The sequence below is a fragment of the Mandrillus leucophaeus genome, unplaced genomic scaffold (assembly GCF_000951045.1).
Source record: "Mandrillus leucophaeus isolate KB7577 unplaced genomic scaffold, Mleu.le_1.0 Scaffold197, whole genome shotgun sequence".
In the NCBI taxonomy this organism is placed as follows: domain Eukaryota; kingdom Metazoa; phylum Chordata; class Mammalia; order Primates; family Cercopithecidae; genus Mandrillus; species Mandrillus leucophaeus.
The window spans coordinates 675,032-692,997 of NW_012101998.1; the positions used below are offsets into that span (position 1 = coordinate 675,032).

A 17,966-nucleotide genomic window follows, 5' to 3' on the forward strand; every position below is an offset into this window, starting at 1 on the left:
TGTGTCTAACAACTTTTCTCTATTATTGGTACTAATAATTTGCCAAAAGCACTCTTGCACTTGGGAGAATTGCCATTGCATCCTGACATGATTTCTTCATCCCTGGGCCATTTGCATTTGTTATTTCTTTTGTTTATAAATCTCTTCCCACCTTACCTTCCTCCCGCAGCACATGTCCCCTTGCCTTGCCTTGGCTCTTGAAGCTCAATATTTATTTTGATAAGAAACATTTCCTGACCTTCATGGTACAGCCATTTTCATTAGCACTGGAAAGGTTATCACTCAGGCTTGAAGAAAGTGCGTTAGTATAAACGAGATGGATAGACCAGTCCCAACTCAAACCAAAAACAACTATGACAAAACACAACAACACTTAACAATATAGTGTCTTTAAACAACAGAGCAATGGCAATCATCTCAGGAAGTATTTTAGAACGGAGTTTTTAGAAATGATAGTTTGTAAACCACAACAAAATAAAGCTGTAATCACCAGTTGCTTTGTGGGTTCCATGAGACCCTAAGACTGGGTTATTTTAAATGAATCAGTTTATTTGATGGGAATATTAGTCTGGGAGAGTTGAATTTTGTTTGGATGTTAGCGTTTCAAGATGTCAGAAAGGACTCTTCCTGTTTTGGTTCACCGCATTAGCTACCTGTCCCATTCACCTTCATGATAACCAATATCTAGCACACATTTTACACGAATTGCTTCAGGTTGAATGATAAGCTAGAAGAAAGGTTTGTGTGCATTTGGGCAGTGAATGTATCCAAAGATTTATGTCAAGTGGAAGGGACATTTTCCAGAGATGTTTTAGGAGACAGTTGTTGGCCACTGGCCTTAATGTGGGGTTGATACAAAATTAACAGAAATGGGGACTGTGTTGGATCACAGTTCAGGACTGTAAAAGAATGTTTGTGGCTGCATGATGTGGAAAAGATGTACCACAACTTGTCCAAATGGATGCCAAGATATATTAATAGAAGGAAGATCTGATTATTAGAACTGACATAACACAGGTATGTTGCTTTGTAAAGTAGTGCATCCACAGTGGGTATTCAAGATAGAGCATTGTTTTGTAGGTAAGATGACATTTAATGTCTTTTAAGCCATCCAATTCCCTTTATAAAGAGATTATTCCAAAGAAACCCACACGGAATAAGCCTTGCCCATCTCCAGGTCTGTTTTCACTTGCACAGAAACTGCTTGTGACTCTCTTACCCACAGTGTAACAGATTCCCTCCTAGTGAAAGTTATAAATTTACTCTATAGTAAGCAAATTTGTTCATAAAATGGAAAATAATGAAATTAGGAGCAAGAAAACCTGGCTGCCAATTCTGTTATCCTGGGTGAGATAATCCTTAGTTTCCATGTGTGTAAGAAATGAACAATACAAACAACCAGCCTTCGCATGATGGAGAGAATATAATAACTAACATGCCAGATCTACAGTGATAATAATTACAAGGTCCAGGAGATGCCAGAAGTGTTCTCACTGGTCTTTTATTTGATAGTTAATAATGATTCGTTTCAAGTTTTCAGAACTCACAACAGCTACATAGATACAAAAATTGTCAAAGTTTATGGCCTTACAACAGACAATTTAAAAGACAGGATCGACGTCTCTTAAGTAGTCTGTGTGGCAAGGAAAAGAGATCCAATGTTTCCAGAACTCTACTCCACACAAAAAAATTACAGAGCTATGAAAAGGGAGATGATGACTTATTAGCAGCCCTGCTGAGTCATTAAGGAGTCCCTAAATTCTCAAATCTTTCTGTTTTCCCTAAGTTTTAGAGTAGCTTCCTCCACAGGGGCAACAGGTGTCCCCCAGTCCTGAGCCCTGCAGCTGTCCAGGTGACATTGTTTTTATAAGTGAGCGGACGCTGCTCTAGCCAATGCTTCTGTGTAACTGGAGGCCCTGCATATGCCGAGTGACTGAAAATGGTCATGAAAGTCACCAGGTGAGAAGAAGGGCAGAAACATCTCCTGTTCTGTTTGTAGCCCCCTTAACATACACCACAGGCCCTCGAGAAGACAGCCAGAGCATCAGCAGTCACTCTCACAACATGCTTATTTCAGGGCTCTGGGGCCCATCATCTGAGTCACTCTTTTATTTCCAGAATTGAAATGATAAGCTTCAAGGTTCAATGAGGTTTAACAGGAAAGCATTACATTGTCTATATGCTTTCTATATGCTTGTCTATATGCATTGTCTATGTGCTGAACTTGAGGTGTAAATACAGGATTTCTACCAACCAGAATCTGGTGGAGAGAGGATTTCTACCCCTCAGAATCTGATGGAATCGTGTGTGCACACACATAGTGGGACAGCTCTGGAAGTTAAGGCCAGTGTGGGAGCTGGTGAGGACCCAGGCAAAAGGTGCTGGGGTGGAGGGAGGCAGATATACGTTATAATTATGCCATGTACATAATCGCACTCAACCATAGTTAACAGGGCTACTTGAGGGGAAGTAAAATAAGACACGTGAAAGCAGTGAGCCTCTGAGTGGGCCATGTCGGGGCAAGGAGTGGGGTGTGTCCTTGGACCAGGACTTGACTCCTCTTCTTGGTGTTCACAACGGCTGCCAGCCCCTGAAGGTAGCCTCTGAAGATCCAGGAGTCACTCCTGGTGTGCACAGTCTTCACCCCTCAGCTACCCTGAGCGCCGCCACCTGTCTGCCAGGTGAGAACAGAGAGGTCTGGGGTGGGATTGCCAGCTATGGAAACACAGGAATGTGCTGAGAAAGGGTGCTGAGGGCAGAGGGCAGAGGGCAGAGCAACCAGTGCCGGGCGTGACCAGGGAAAGAATGTTGCCCCTCAGATTAGTTTCTACCAGGGCATTTAGTTTTAGAAGACAAAATGTTCAGAGTACACAGATGCTTCCAGTTGAGAGAGAAAAAAAAATTAGAGAGAATGGGCAGGTGCAGAGGGAGCCACCCAAATCAAGGACACCGTGCAGGAAGCCCAGGATGTGGGCCAGGGTGGATATGCCTAGAGTCACAGTGGCAGAGAGGTCACATTTGGTCTTCACCCTTTTCTTCTTCATGGCTAGTACAGGGGCTGGCACCTTCTGGGTGGTTGTTGAGGGAAAAACTATAGGAGTGCAGTCTAGCAGTTAGCCCTCTCTGAGTCTCAGCTCTCGGGGGTGGGAGTTGGTGTGGAGAGGAACTGGGAGAGTCAATGCCCAACTCCAATCCTCACGCTTCCCCATGGTCAGCATCTATTCCTCCGTCTTCCAAATCCGACTGGAAACATCCACATCTCCTTGACTTGGATTCCACTCGATTGGTGGAACCACTCCATTGGTTCTACTCAATCTCTTGGCCTCCTTGCTGAGAGCCTGAATGCCCAGGGGCTTCTCTCCTAGTCTGCCTGGCCCCTTTCCAAGGTTCTCAGCAGTGGCTGAGTCAAGATTAAAACTCGCCTCTGCTAACCCAGACATCTCTGATTTTTCCTTTGGGCCCCATCATCTTCCTGGAGCAGGAACAAGGGCGCATTTGAGCTACGGTCATCCTGACTGCAGCAGAAAATGTGGCTGTACACACCCAGACTACTGTTCCCCCTTCTTGTCTCCTCAAAGCCCAAGCCCAAGACCACCTCTGAATATATCAGCTAAATCCCAGTGAGGTGGAGGCCATGGGCTGCCCTGGAGAGTCCCCGGGTGTTTTGTCCTGCCGTAGCCCCAGGGTGGGCTCAGCATTCCCACCGCTGATGACTTCATCTCACCACCTCTCCTAGTGAGATGGCTGGAATGCTGGCAGGTGGGAGCTGATTTTAACATATTCTTACCCCTCCTTGGTGTTCTCTCCACCACCCCCTTGAAATAGTAGAGCTCTGTGTGTTTAGTGGTTTATAGTCTTTGTTTTAAGTTTGTGTTGTTTCTGCTGTTCACCTTCAAAGGAGAATTGACAAGCTGGACCTCACGGAGGATCAACAGCCCCCAGGAGATATTCTTTTTTTTTTTTTTAATTTTAATTTTGGAAGCACAGGCTCCAACTGGGGCACATCAGTGTAAATGGCCCTGAGCCCTTGGCAGGCCACAGCGGGCAGAGCCTGCCCCCTGCTCTGTGCATGTAGGTGCTCCAGGATGGAATAGAGCCTACCCTACACTTCACCAGTGCCTGGGTCACCCCCGACTCATCACTGAGTTACTTTGAATTAACTGCTGACCAGGCACTGGGCCCAGGGTTTAGTTTGCTTCCTCAGGGTCAGCCCACCCAGGGAAATGTTCCTTGCCCAACCATGGGCTCCTGTGTTGGGAGGAGCTGGGTTGAGAGCCAGTGGGTTCACCGTGTGGGCCAGGTGCAGAGCAGGGTGAAGCTGTGTTGAGGGTGCTCTGTGCTCTGAGGCCGGCTGACTCAGCAGCAGGGGACGCTGGCTGGACTGAACACAGGGAGGGTGGACTACCCCTGCAGTGCCACACAGGAGACTGTTTCAGACTCTGGAATAGTTGATCAGCATCTGGGCATGGGTTCTGGAACTCTTTACCTTGCTTACCACCCTCATAAGACCATGTGACTCTTTCCCCACGTACCCGGAGGGCACCTTAGAGGAGGCTGGGAATAAGAGAGGTGGGTCAGTCGCCCTCAGCAGGCTGGGCATGCTCTGGAGGGAGGCTGGCACTGTGGGGTGGAAGACACAGGCACATTCAGACTGCAGAAGCAGAGTTTCACTTCCAGGCCCTCTACACTTCATATTGTACCCATGTATTTTATGTTTGTCTTCCCTAACATTTTGAGAGAACAGGAAAGGACAAACTCAATGCCAGTTATTGGAAACTTTCTAGAAGCCTCTTTTGGCTGATTCCCATTGGTGTCCTGTCTTCCCCATGCTTCCCGGTGGAGGAGGAGATAGTCCACGCTCTGAGCAGGTGGTCAGCATCCTTGTGAAGTGTCTCACCTAGTCACTTTCTCTGCTCTGTCTGGCTGGAGTCTAGCATTCCTGGGGCTGGGCAAGGGTGGCAGGGAGGAAGGGATGGGAGTAAGCTGGGGAGGCCCCTTGGAGCTGGTTTGGACCTTTTTACCCAGCACTGATGCAGGTCCTGCACAGGGGATGGTTAACAAAAAGTGCAGCTGCCCTGAAGTACTGTTACTTTCCCTGTCTGAATTACTGTTACTTGCCCCGTCTGAAGTACTATTACCTTCCCCATTTGAAGTAGTTACTTTCCCCATTTGAAGTACTGTTACTTTCCCTGTCTGAAGTACTGTTACTTTCCCCATCATCTGAAGTTCTGTTGCTTTCCCTGTCTGAAGTACTGTTACTTTCCCTATCATCTGAAGTACTGTTACTTTCCCCATCAGAAGTACTATTGCCTTTTTCATCTGAAGTACTGTTACTTTCTTCATCTGAAGTACTGTTGATTTCCCCATCTGAAGTACTGTTATTTTCCCCATCTGAAGTACTGTTACTTTCCTCATCCGAAATAGTGTTACTTTCCCCATCTGAAGTACTGTTACTCTCCCCGTCTGACTTGTCCTTTGGGTGTGTTCCTCTCTCAGAGTAGCCTCACGGGATGGTGGCTGTGATTTGGGCAGGGTCTGTGTGTTCCTGGCTGTATCCAATAGATTAAATTGCACCTCCACTTCTAAAGCCAGGTCTGCCATCCCCTCCCCACCTGCTGGCGTGTGCAGCAGCTTCTCCTGGCTGCACAGAACTCAGCGCTCAGGCCCTGGAGCTGGGGCTCTGTCTCCTGGCCTGTGACCTGGGGCAGGCCACTTACACCTTGCCTGATTCAGTTTCCCTTATCTTAACTGTTAGCTATTATTATTATTTTGGTGATAGGGAGAAGTAACAGGTGAAGAAGCCAAATAACTAGAAAGGATTGTGGTGTAAAACCTACATTATAACCAAGGGAGGGGCCTGCAGGTCACGTGGTAGTTGGCATGGTGGTTACTTAGTCTCTGAGGTCATTAAGTGGCCTGTGGTCAGAGGCAGGTGCGACGTGAGAAATTCAGAGAATCATGAGGGGGTGGGGCAGACTTAGAAAAGGGAGAATCTGCTGCCAGAGAGGCCAGATGCTGTGAGTCCGAAGGAATCATCCCGTTCCCAGCAGACAAGCCTGGAGCCAGCCTGCTCTTCTGGCCAAAGCATTCCACCCCCTGGACCTCTTCTCCAGGCACTTTCTGCCCAGATAGGCAGTGGCCCCAGAGTCTGGGAAACCTGCCCCACAGGCAAGGGCAAGGGGTGTGTCTGAAGCGGGTGAGAGGCTGGTATGAGCCTTGGTTGCTGCTCTGGAAACAGGAAGAAGAGATGTGGATTCTGACCCTTGGCTCCCCAAAGTTCCACAGGTATATGCAGTTTATCTGTCTCATTGATTATTAAGTTCTGTGGGAGAACGGCTCTGTCAACATAGTCCTAGAGACATCTGTTGATGCCTTAGTGTTCCCTGTGGTCAAGGTGCCTGCAGTCAAGCCGAGGAGACTCATGCGGAAAATCACAACTGCATTATCTTAGTGCCCAAAATAGAAGTGGGCATTTTGACATCGCAGTGGCAAAAGGAGGACATGGTCAACTACAGGTGGCTAGTTTAGTTTATTAATAGCAAAATATTAAAAGCTATTTTAAAAATTATATTTGCCTCCCAGTGGAGGGTCTTGGGTAGTTGGGCAACCCGGTGCTAAAGATAGGACTGGGCCTTTCATCATAAACCTTTTATACATTTGTGTTTTTTTGACATTTAAAAATCAGAATATTTTCAACTTAAAAAAAACGTAATAAGCTCCCATAATACTTAAGAACTGGGACAGTCCACATCAGGAATACATGATTTGCAATGCCAAGAAAGATGTGCTGAATTTATTGGGCAAACTAAAGAGAAAATAAAATTTCTCTGAGTATTTTAAAAAAACCCCAGGAATGAGTGCTATGCATGCCACACACTAGTATGCCAGATAAAACAAATGTGGAGTCAGAAACTGAATGATGTGCCTCTTGACCTTTGATTAGACTTCTTGTGCTTTTGATTTTGTCATATGCATATATTACTTATTTAAGAATTATTTATGTAATTATAAAAGTGGATGAGGAAATGATGTAAAAACAGCTACTCCTTGTGGAAGACTGGTCTTTGTGCTAAGTGCTGTGTGCTCCACCTCATTCCTAGAGCAGGGAGCATTTGCAGAGGCTTGGGAGAGAGTGGACGCGTCCCTGATGTTAAGGGCAGAGGAGGAGAAGGGCCCTCGGGCAACTGGAAGGGCATCCTGAAGAGACGCCTGCCTGCCGCCGTTTTCTTGGCAGCAGGGAGCGCTGGGAAGCACCTGGCAGGAAGTGAAGAATTTCCGATTGTCAGCGGAGGCGTGGGGCGTCACCGAGTCTGAGGCAAGCACACCAAGAACCAGCTAAGTCCAAGGCTCACCTGCATGGCAAATGGTGAAGGCAAAGTCCAACTGCCAGCCCAAAGTAGAGTGCTTTTAAAGCAAGCTGCTCTCAAATCATTTCCAAATCCAAAGTTGGTGTAGCTGCAGTCAGGGAAGTTCAACAGGAAGTGGGCCAGGGGTAAGACAGAAGCATATCTTTACCTGGTTCTCCATCTGGGAGATGAGCACCCCAAGGGAGAAGGACCAGGTGCCTCAGTAAGGACTGGTGCTCAGTGTGTCGGGGTGTGGGGGGTGTGGGGTCTGGGTGGGTGGTGGTGAGGAAGCAGGCAGGGCCAGATACAGAAATTTGAATTGTTCCTTTTGTTGCAGACAATAGGAGCATAATAAATTTTTCAGCAGGGGAACCATGTGATCACATTTCTGCTTTAGAAACAAAGGGAAGAGCTCCAAATCCTGGAATAATGATATCTGAGCTGGAAGCCCTCATTGAGTTCCGACCCTCTCCTTGTGTAGCAAGCAACTTGCCAACATCATCAAACCCTTCATTTAAACGCAGAAGAAAAACAAAACAAAGCAAAACAATGCAACCCCCAAACCCTTCCTGTCATTGACCCTGGGTCACCGTCCTATTTCTAACAGGCACATTTTAATTACTGGCAACTCATTTTCTTGATTGGATCTCTACAGCAGGCTGGAGTCTTTATTCTTGAAGATGCCCTCCGGATCTGTACTCTGGTGTCCTACTTTTTTCTTTGCTTCTTAAACTGGACCAACCCAAGGCAAAATTGTGATGTTGGTAGCACTTATTTTTTACTTCCTTACACATATTACAAGAACACCTGAATTCAATCTGAATTAAATTGTATACGTTATTTACTTTATTTAGTTATACAATAAAGTTTGGTAAAAACAAATTGTAAAAATGCGTACACAGGATGAAAGACTTAGGGTTACATATGACAGGTCTCATCTCTTAAATTAAAATACTCTCCCCCAAAAGACCCAGAGAGGTTACATGAGCCTAAACAACTAGCTTGTAGCAGAGTTAAGACTAGAACACCTAGTTCCCAGTGTTCTTTCTGTTCTACTGTGTATACTGACCTATTTTTCATTACATCTTTATTTTGATATTTATTAGAGAGTATTTCTTCAGCTATTGCTGCCTAGAAAACTATGCAGAAACTTAGCGGTTTAATAAGAATTTATTATCTCCCATTGTTCTATGGTTGACTGGGTGGTTACAGTCATATGTTGGCTGGTGCTGTATTCATCTGAAGGCTCAGCTGGCCTAGGCACCCTGGATGACTTGCTTGCCTGGCTGCAGGTTGATGCTGGAACTCATGCATAGACTTAGACATAGACTCTTCATGTGGCATGGATACCTCACAGCATGGCAACTGGATTCCAATAATGAGACTGCCAAGAGACCCATGCAGAAGCTGCAAGGCTTCTTATGACCTGGCCTCAGAAGTCCAGTAGTTCCCTTCCACCACATTCTATTGGCCATGCAAATCCCCAGGACCAGCCCAGATTCAAGGGGAAGGACATCAGAGCCCACTTCTCAACGGGAGACATGACAAAGGAGGCCATCTTTAATATACTACAAGGAAAGTGGAGAGAGTAGGAAAAGCAGAGGCTGTACTGAACAGGTACATTTGAGAATCATTGCAGTAAGAGTTTAGGGCAACATAGAATGCATTAAATTAAGTCAGCAGAAAGCTGGATGGCATACTTTTAGGCACTAGGTAGACAGGAATCAGTAGGACACCTTCTCTGTCTTTCAGCACTCGTGTTCTATTAGGACACAGACATTAAGTAGACAGTCATTCAGATTTTAAGTTTTAAAACAGAAGTTCCTATTAGTTCATGAATCCATCCATCCATCCATCCACCCATCTATCCATTCACCAACCCATTCATCTATCCACCTGTCTATTTATCCACCCATCCATTCATTCATCTATCCATACATTAATTTTTTATTTATTTATTGAGATCCTGGGGCTAAGGTCTTAGATCTTTGAGCTTACATTCCAATGGGGGGACAGATAGACCCATTGCAGGCAGTGATATGAAGAAAATAAGATGAGGAGGGGCAGTAAAGGGTGGGGTGGGAAGGGAGCTGCATTCCAGTTAGGGTGATGGGGGAAGTTGTCTCAGAGGACAGGAGAGATAGGATGACACTTGTGGGATGGACAGGATCCAGCCAGGTAAAGATTTGGGGCAGAAACTATCAGGAAAATGCAAAGGTTCCTGGGGCACAAATGGGCTTGGGATGTTCAAGGACCAAAGGAGGGCAGTGTGACTAGAGATCTGTGCCTGAGGAGCACAGAGCTGTGAGAGGTCAGGGAGGCCTGAGGCAGTGTTGGGAGTGCAGAGAGTCCAGGGCTTGCCCTTCCTGGGACCGCTGCTCTGTACAGAGCAGGTGATATGAGAAGTGGGTCTTCAGGGATAAAGGCTGCACTTGGCTTGAGTGAGTTTATAATGAGGGAGGGGTCATGGGAGGCTCAGGTTGGAGGCAGAGGAAGATACTAATAAAGATAACTAATATTTAGTTATCCCTAGTCATGTTCTTCTCACAGTCCCATTTAAGCTTTATAATCCCTATGCAAAGTGGGTGCTCTTATTATCCTAAATGGAGGGTCAGTGATCAGCAGTCACTTTCCGGGCTTGCTGACTTTGAGGTCCCCTTAGGAGGCATCTAAGTGGACATGTGTAAATAAACCATTGAGATTACACCTTGCTCATATTTGGCACTCAGTAAATAAGTGCTGCGTGTAATAGGGGTGAGATATAAAATTCAAAGTAGCTCCTCCATGGTGCTGAACTTGAGCTGCTAGAGGAGTGCCTATGTTACAGCTTGCTTGGCACTGAAATGAGGTTGCTGAAATGTGAATTCAAATCCACTCTAATTTCCAATAAGGACTTTTTGTGTTCATGCGGTGGTCATATGTTTCTCTTTTTGGGTGATGAGTCTCAGCAGGACCTTTCCCATCTTTATTTTGCAGAGCCCAGCTCCCACTGAAGGCATAGGACCCAGACCCTAAGAACCAGATACACTGGCCTAAGCTTTCGTCAGAAGCAGGGACACACAGAACCTGTCTTAAAGCCATCATTAGAGGACTGGACATGATGGCCAGAGGCCTCATGGACAGAAGTCCCAGGGCCATGTCCAGGAACTGGGCTCAGGGGATCTCCTGGTGCCACCTGCAAATCTGAGCCCATGGAGTTCCTTTGGTTTATTCAATTCTTTCATTTTAACTTAATTTTGTTTTTGTTGGCTTTCTTAAAAAATTGCCCTGTTTGTTAACGTGATCACATTTATTATGCAGAGTTGAGTGTGGTTCTCTCATAAGTATTTAGTCTCCACTGGGTCTGTGGTTATATATCCTTTCTTATTGCTAATGCTGTTTGTGTTTGATTTTCTTCTTTATTTCTTGGCCTGACTTACAGAGGTTTGTCTGTTTTATCTTTATTTTAAAAATAACCAACTGCTTATTTTTACTTCTCCACTGTGATTTCCCCCTTTATTTCTTTAATGTTTAAGTTTATATTTTTTCCTATTTATTTTGGCTTAAATTTTATTATTATTTTGCTATATCCTTGGGTCAAGTGCTTAATTCAATTATTTTGTTATTTTGACTTCTAAAAAATCAGTTAATTCTATAAGTTTTCCTCCATGTACCACATTGAGCAAACTCCACAGGTTTCTGTAGGGGGTATACGAATTGTAATTCAATTTCAATTTTGTTTTCCATGTGTAGGTCCAGATTTATTTGAATGTCCAAATGCTTAGAGTTGTTGGCTCTTATTTTGTTATTAAAGTCTGGTTTTATTATACTGTGGTTAGAGAAAATAATATGAAGGATTTTAATTTTAGGTAAAGCATTAATATCTTTTTTAGCCTCAAACATGATCAATTTTTGACAGTGTTCCAAAGATATACAATTAAATATATATTATCTGTTGGAATAGAGTAATATATACACACACACTGCCATGTGCATATGTTTATATATCATATTTAGTTAGCGGTAGTTGTATTAGCCAAATCCTGGAGTCATCTCGATGCAAGTTTGTTGAGGCAGAATTGTCCATTTCATCCTCAGCTCAGCTTCAACTACTTAACAGAAACTGATTCATATAGGAATTAAGTAAATATTTGTTGAACGAAATTCAGTGTCCCCAACCCTTTTGGCACCAGGGACTGGTTCTGTGGAAGACAGTTTTTCCATGGATGATGGTAGGGGATGGTTTCAGGATGATTCAAGTGCATTACATTTATTGTGCACTCTATTTCTATTATCATTACACGGTAATATAATGAAATGATGGTAAAACTCACAATAATGTAGAATCAGTGGGATCTCTGAGCTTGTTTCCCTACAACTAGATGGTCCCGTCTGGGGGTGATGGGAGACAGTGACAGATCACCAGGCATTACGTTCTCATCAGGAGTGTGCAACCTAATATAGATTCCTCACATGCACAGATCACAGTAGGGTTCGTGCTTCTAGGAGACTTTAATGCCACCACTGATCTGACAGGTAGTGGAGCTCAGGTGGTAATGTAAGCCAGGAGGAGTGGCTGTAAATACACATGACACTTCGCTCACTCACCTGCCACTCACCTCCTTCTGTGCGGTCTGGTTCCTAACGGGCCATGTACTGGTACCGGTTCATGTAGTTTGGCTAATTTTTTCTGCATTTAAAATATATTTTATTGAGATATTCCTGGAACTTTTGGGTGCGTCGATTTGTGATGTTATGCAGTGGTGCTCATTTTAGGAATGCTTATTAAACGCTTTTGGTATGCTGCGCACTGTGCTAAGCACTAGAAATACAACGGCAGGTGAGAGAATCTAGCGGCCTCCTGTACTTCATGATTCATACATTATCGCTACAAAACAAGCAATAAACAAGCAGATAAGTAAGTATTAATTTAAAAGAATCCTGGTTGGTGCTATGAAGGTTGGTGAAATGAGCAGCCTTTTCAAGGTATGGAGGGGATGAACTGTTTGTGGAATGGTCAGGAAGGTCACCCTGGCGAGGGCACACTGAAGCTGAGGCCAGAGGACTGGTGGCCAGCCCCGTGAAAAGCTGGGACAGGATTCTGGGCAAACAGACCATGCCTTTTGTTAACGTGGCATCCCCTTCTCTCATTGAATGTGTCACTTTGAGTTCTACATTGGAAATACTGCTTCTGTCTTCTTTTTGTTAGTGCTTACATGATCCATATTTATCTACACAATTATACAATCCATAAAATTAGGTATTATGATGGTTAATTTTATATGTCAGTGTGGTGTGCCTAAGGGATGCCCAGATGGCTGGCAGTGCGTTATATCCAGTGTGTCTGTGCAGATGTTTTGGAAGAGGCTGGCATTAGAATCGTGGACTGAAAAAGAAGACCCATCCTCACCAGCGCAGGCAGGCATGGTTCAATCCATTGAGGGCCTGAATAGAACAAAAAGGTGGAGGAAAAGCAGATCTACCCACTCCTGCTTGAGTGGAGACATCCATCCTCTCCTGCCCTTGAACACTGGTGCTCCTGGTTCTCAGGTTTCCCTATCCAAACCGGGACTTAGGCCATCAGCCACCGCCTTCCCCACCTCTCAGGCCTTAGGACTCAGGTTGCATGTCACCACTGGCTTCCCTGCTTCGCAGCTTACAGATGGCAGATCGCAGGACTTCTCAGCCTCCACAACTACGTGAACCACTTCCCTGAATAAGTCTCTTCTTCATACAGTCCTCCCTTGGTGTGTGTGGGGATTGGTTCCAGGATCCCCGTGTATATCAAACTCCATGCATACTCAAGTCCTGCTGTAAGCCCTGCAGAACCCGTGTGTAAGGAAAAGGCGGGCCTTTGCATAAGCAGCCTTCGCTTGCTGGGAATACTGTGTTTTCCATTCGAGTTTGGTTGGAAAATCTGAGTATAAGTGGATCCATGCATTCAAACCTGTGTTGCTCAAGGGACAAGTGTGGAGGATAGGCGCAGGCTACTGGAGACAAATATGGGAATGTGGCTATGGGCAAGACAGTGCTGGTGGGGCAGGCACCACTCCAACAAGTGGACAACAGCAGGGATCAGTGAGTTGCCAGGGGTCTGAGCATGAATGCTGAACAGGTTGGAGGTCTTCCTTGGAGGTGGCCTCAGGCTGGGAGAGGAGTGTGGGGCCTGAGCGGCTCCAGGCTGGATGGGTCCAGTCAGGAACCCTGCAAGAGGAGCTCATCTGTGCACATGGGGATGCACACTGGGAGAGGAGAAGCCGGGGTCAGGGGCTCTGGCCCTCTTGCACTGCATGCGGGGACCTGCGACTCAGGCAGGCTGCTGGGCAATGGTCAGTGCCAACAGAGTGGGTGTATCACAGCCACGAAGCTGTGGTCATGCAGAGCACAGCATGACAGCCTCTGGTTGAGTTGTCTGTCTGGGGTTGGGGATGGAATTGATGGGCACAGGGAAGAGAGGAGGATGAGCTTGCTTAGCGGAAAAGACACCGAGTTGAGTTGGGGGCATGTGGAATTTGAGGTGGCTGTGGGAGCCCCGTTTGAGATGTCCAGTGGACAAGTGGGGGCACCCAGTTAAACACTGGAAATGGGGCTCTGGACCCATGAAGAGAAGCCAGCAGTTGAGTCATTTCATGAGAGGTGGCTATGGTGATGATGGGAACTGGTAAGATTGCTCAGGTTAAAACAAAGAAAACAAGCCGAGGAAAAACCATGGTCAAGGCAAGTACAGTAAGGATCGACGGCATCCTTGAAGTACTTCTTTGTCTACAAAGAGCATTCATTCTATTTCATGTGCAATGAGAATACCAGCATTTTAGCACTGTTTAAAATTAATGACTCAGAGGGAATTCTGGCCCCACACAAGAGCCTGCTAGATTGGCAAGCCTCGCTGCCTGCCCTTCTGAATTGCTTGTCACACAATTGGGCCATTCACTGTGTTCCGGGCCCTCTGTGTGTTTCCTCTTTTCCACCTTAGACCTATTTGTTAGGGCAAACAATCTACTTCTCAGGGTTTCAGTTTTATATCCTCTTGATCTATTACTTTATTTCTCTAATCTCTTTCCCACAGTCAATAGTTTTTACTACCTGGAACTGAAAACAACCTATAGGATACCAAAGCATGAGTTTATTGAGAACAAAGAAGACCCTCTGATTCCAGTGAGGTCAGGGAGGAGGCCAAACAGTACCCACTTGCTTAGGACATGCGGCCCAAACAGCAATTTGACTTTGCATTCACTTTTCAACTAGTTGCGTTGGCCTTATGGTTTTTATTAAACTGTAAATCTCTTTACCACATTGAAAATTGTGGAACACATTTCTTCTTCTTCAGTCCGTGCATCTGAAGGCCATAGGTGGACAAGTGCACAGCGCCAGTGGGAAATGGCTTTTCTGGAATATCGGGTTCGGTCCTCAGAGACTAAGAGCACTCCATGTGGTGGGCAATAAATCTGAATTCTGCTGCGTTTAATTAAGGTAATTTTCCTACTTAGCTCCACATGTGGAGATGAGATTCAATTTTATTGTGCCTAAAAGAACACGTCCTTTCAAATGTGTCACCAGAATGGAATGCGACCACAGATCGGCATGTGATGAGCCTCTGTCATCTAGAGGGAGAAGCACTGTGGCAGGACTGCAATCTGTCCCCTTATCCTGCTCCTGTGGGTTTTCCCATTGCGTGGATATGGGTTATGAGGGAATGGAGTCCCTCCACAGAGATATCAGATGCAGGCAGAGGGCAGAGCAGGGTGAAAAGCTGAGCCAGAGGAGGGGACAGATGGTTAGATAATGTTTTCTTGCTAGGTACAGTGTCAGTGAATAAAGATTTTGATCATCAGAAAGACCAAGGATCCATATTCCTGACTCTTTTGCAGAATAATTAATAAATGTTATGGGAATCACCTAGTATCATCCGTACTGGGAGGGTTGATTTTATGTGTCGACCAGACCAGTTTAAGGATGCAGACAACTGGTCAGACATTATTTCTGGGTGTGCCCATGAGGGTGTTTCCAGAAGAGGTGAGCGTTTGAATCAGCGGACTGGGTAAGAAGGCTCGCCCTCACCCATGTGTTTGGGCACCATGCAATCTGTTGAGGACCCAGATAGAACTGAAAGGCAGAAGGGAAAATTCTCTCTTTCTCTCCTTGGGCTGGGTTGCCTCTTTTCTCCTGCCTGCGGATGCCAGCACTCCTGGTTCTCAGACCTGCAGACTCAGACTTGAACCTACACTGTTGGCTTTCTTGATTCTCAGGCCTTCAGGTTTGGGCTGCATCACACCACTGGCTTTCCTGGGCTCCAGGGTGCCGAGGGCAGATCGTGGGATCTCTCAGCATCCACAATCCCATGAGCCAATTCCCATAATCAATCTCGTTTTATCTGTATCTATATATAGATATCTCTTTCTCTATCTTATTATTCTGTTTCTCTGGAGAATGCTAATACAGAGTTCTTGAAAAGACTCTGAAAACAGCCACATCACCACCAAGGGATCACGGAGCCTCCTGGGTCACAAGAGGCCTAAGAGGCATGGCGGACGTGCCTGAGTTTCCTCCACAGGGTTCTTGTTAGGAGGTGGCCCAACCCGTGCTTGGCCACATTCAGAAAAAGGAAATGCATCCTCCCAAAGGAAGGCCCACTCCACTGCTGGAGAATTTAGGCTGCTGAAAGCTTCTTGCTTATATGATTTTGCCCAATTCCTTTTCTGAGTCTTTCCCTTTTGTTCTAGTCCCTTCTCTTAGAGGAACATGGAACAATAACAATGATCTTACTGAGGCCAATTCTCTAGTAGGCTCCAGGCAGCCAAAGTGATAAAGGATGTGTATCTTCATCCTTCACAAGGTGATAGCTGAGAGGAGCGTGGGAGAAAATCACAAGCTCCCCAAGGTTAGGGTCACATCTATTCATCTGTATTTTAGTGATTAGTAGAGCACCTGGCAAAAAGTAGCTCTTCAGATAGTTTTGAGAGGCCCGGGAAATACAAGAACTACATTACCCTTCTCTGGTTACTCTTCTGTCCTGTTGTCAAACTCGGCCTCACCAATGAAAACGCGCCTCACTTTGGTGGCAACTCCAGCTAAGCTCCTGCTTCCTACCCTCGCAGCTGACTTACAGCATCAAGCCCCATGGGGATGAGTGACTGACTGCCACGTCAACACTGCGTCTGCACAGTGTCTGTGAGGCTCCATCCACCATGACCCGATGCTGGCCATTCTGGCCTGGGCAGAGCTCCGAGGAGCGTGTGAGTGCTTGAACACGTGTACAATGCAACCCCCACCACAGAGTCTGTGCTTCTTGGATGCTCACTCAACGAGGTGAAAGGCACGGGGAAGTGGTTTCTGCTCTATGTGAACTCAGTCTGGCCTGGCAGATAACAAAGACATGCAACGAACTGCAAGGCAACTGTGGTAAGTGACATAGAAGCTGCCAGTTGGCCCTGGAGTTGAGAGGGAGAGTGATGTGCAGTGTCAGCGTGCTGTCCAAGGAGTTCTTGGCGTGGCTTGAGGCACTTCACACCTGGTCAGACCACTGGAACATCCCTCGTTAGGCACCATGTGTCAGAAGCCTTGTTAGTGTGTCAAGGAATGCTAAGGTTTCCTGGAGGATTCATCCATTCACAGCTGCTAACAGGAAGCCGACCATGTGCTAGATGGGGCTGCCACAGTGCCCTGGGCAATCCAGGTCCCTGATGTCTAATTGGGTGGGATGAAATATATAAATATAAAATAAATGAACATATAGGGTGTGCAAGACGGGGCAGGCGGGGAAGAGCTCATGTAGCAGGGACATCTGAGCGAGACTGGCTGGCGGCAAAGGGATGGCCACGGTCTTAGGTCAGGTGAGCAGGAGTGACAGGCGGACTCCATGTGGGATGCCAGCCAGGGAAGGGGCACTAGGAGAAGTCGGGGAGCACCAGGGACCAGGCCCTCCACCTTTGTGACCTTGTCCTGCTATTTAAGGAGTCCGATGCATTCTGCGTTGGCGATCACCTAGTTAGGGCGACCAGAGTGAGCAAATAAAACCAAGATGCCCAGATAAATTTGAATTTTAGATAAACAGTAAATTTTTCAGTTGTGCTACACAAAGGAAAATATTAAAATTCTCTGCTGTGGAAGCAAATATAAAACTAGCTAGAAGAGGCAAGGTGTGGTGACTCATGCTTGTAATCCCAACATTTGGGAGGTTGAGGTGGGAGGATTGTTTGAGTACAGATGTTTGAGAGCAGCCTGGGCAACATAGTGAGACCCCATATCTTAAAAAAAAAAAAAATTAGCTGGTGTGGTGGCATGCCCCTGTAGTCCCAGCTACTCAGGAGGCTGAGTCAGGAGGATTGTTTGAGCCCAGGAGGTAGAGGCTGCAGTGAGCTGTGATCATGCCACTGCACTCTAACCTATGTGGCAAAGTGAGACCCTATCTCAAAACAAACAAACAAACAAACAAACAAAACAAAACAAAAATACAAAAAACAAAAGAAAGAGAAAGAAAACAGGATGTAAGAAAGAAGAGAGAGAGAAGTCACAGTTACCATTGTTAGTGGGAGCTGACTAGGTAGAAAACTCCAGGTTGGCTAACCTCCCCTCAGCTTTGCCAAGAGACCAGTCTATGCCATGGCCAGTGATGTATCCAGCCCCAAGGTGCAGACAGGTGAT

The 17,966-nt window shown here is 46.0% G+C and overlaps 1 long non-coding RNA gene across 1 annotated transcript; it reads left to right on the plus strand.

The window, feature by feature from the left end:
• Positions 1-6,012: 6,012 nt before the first annotated feature.
• Positions 6,013-11,276, plus strand: LOC105538667. Its single transcript, XR_001005946.1, has 3 exons — positions 6,013-6,138; positions 6,239-6,285; positions 10,323-11,276. It is a non-coding gene; the product is annotated as an uncharacterized LOC105538667 (long non-coding RNA).
• Positions 11,277-17,966: the final 6,690 nt, after the last annotated feature.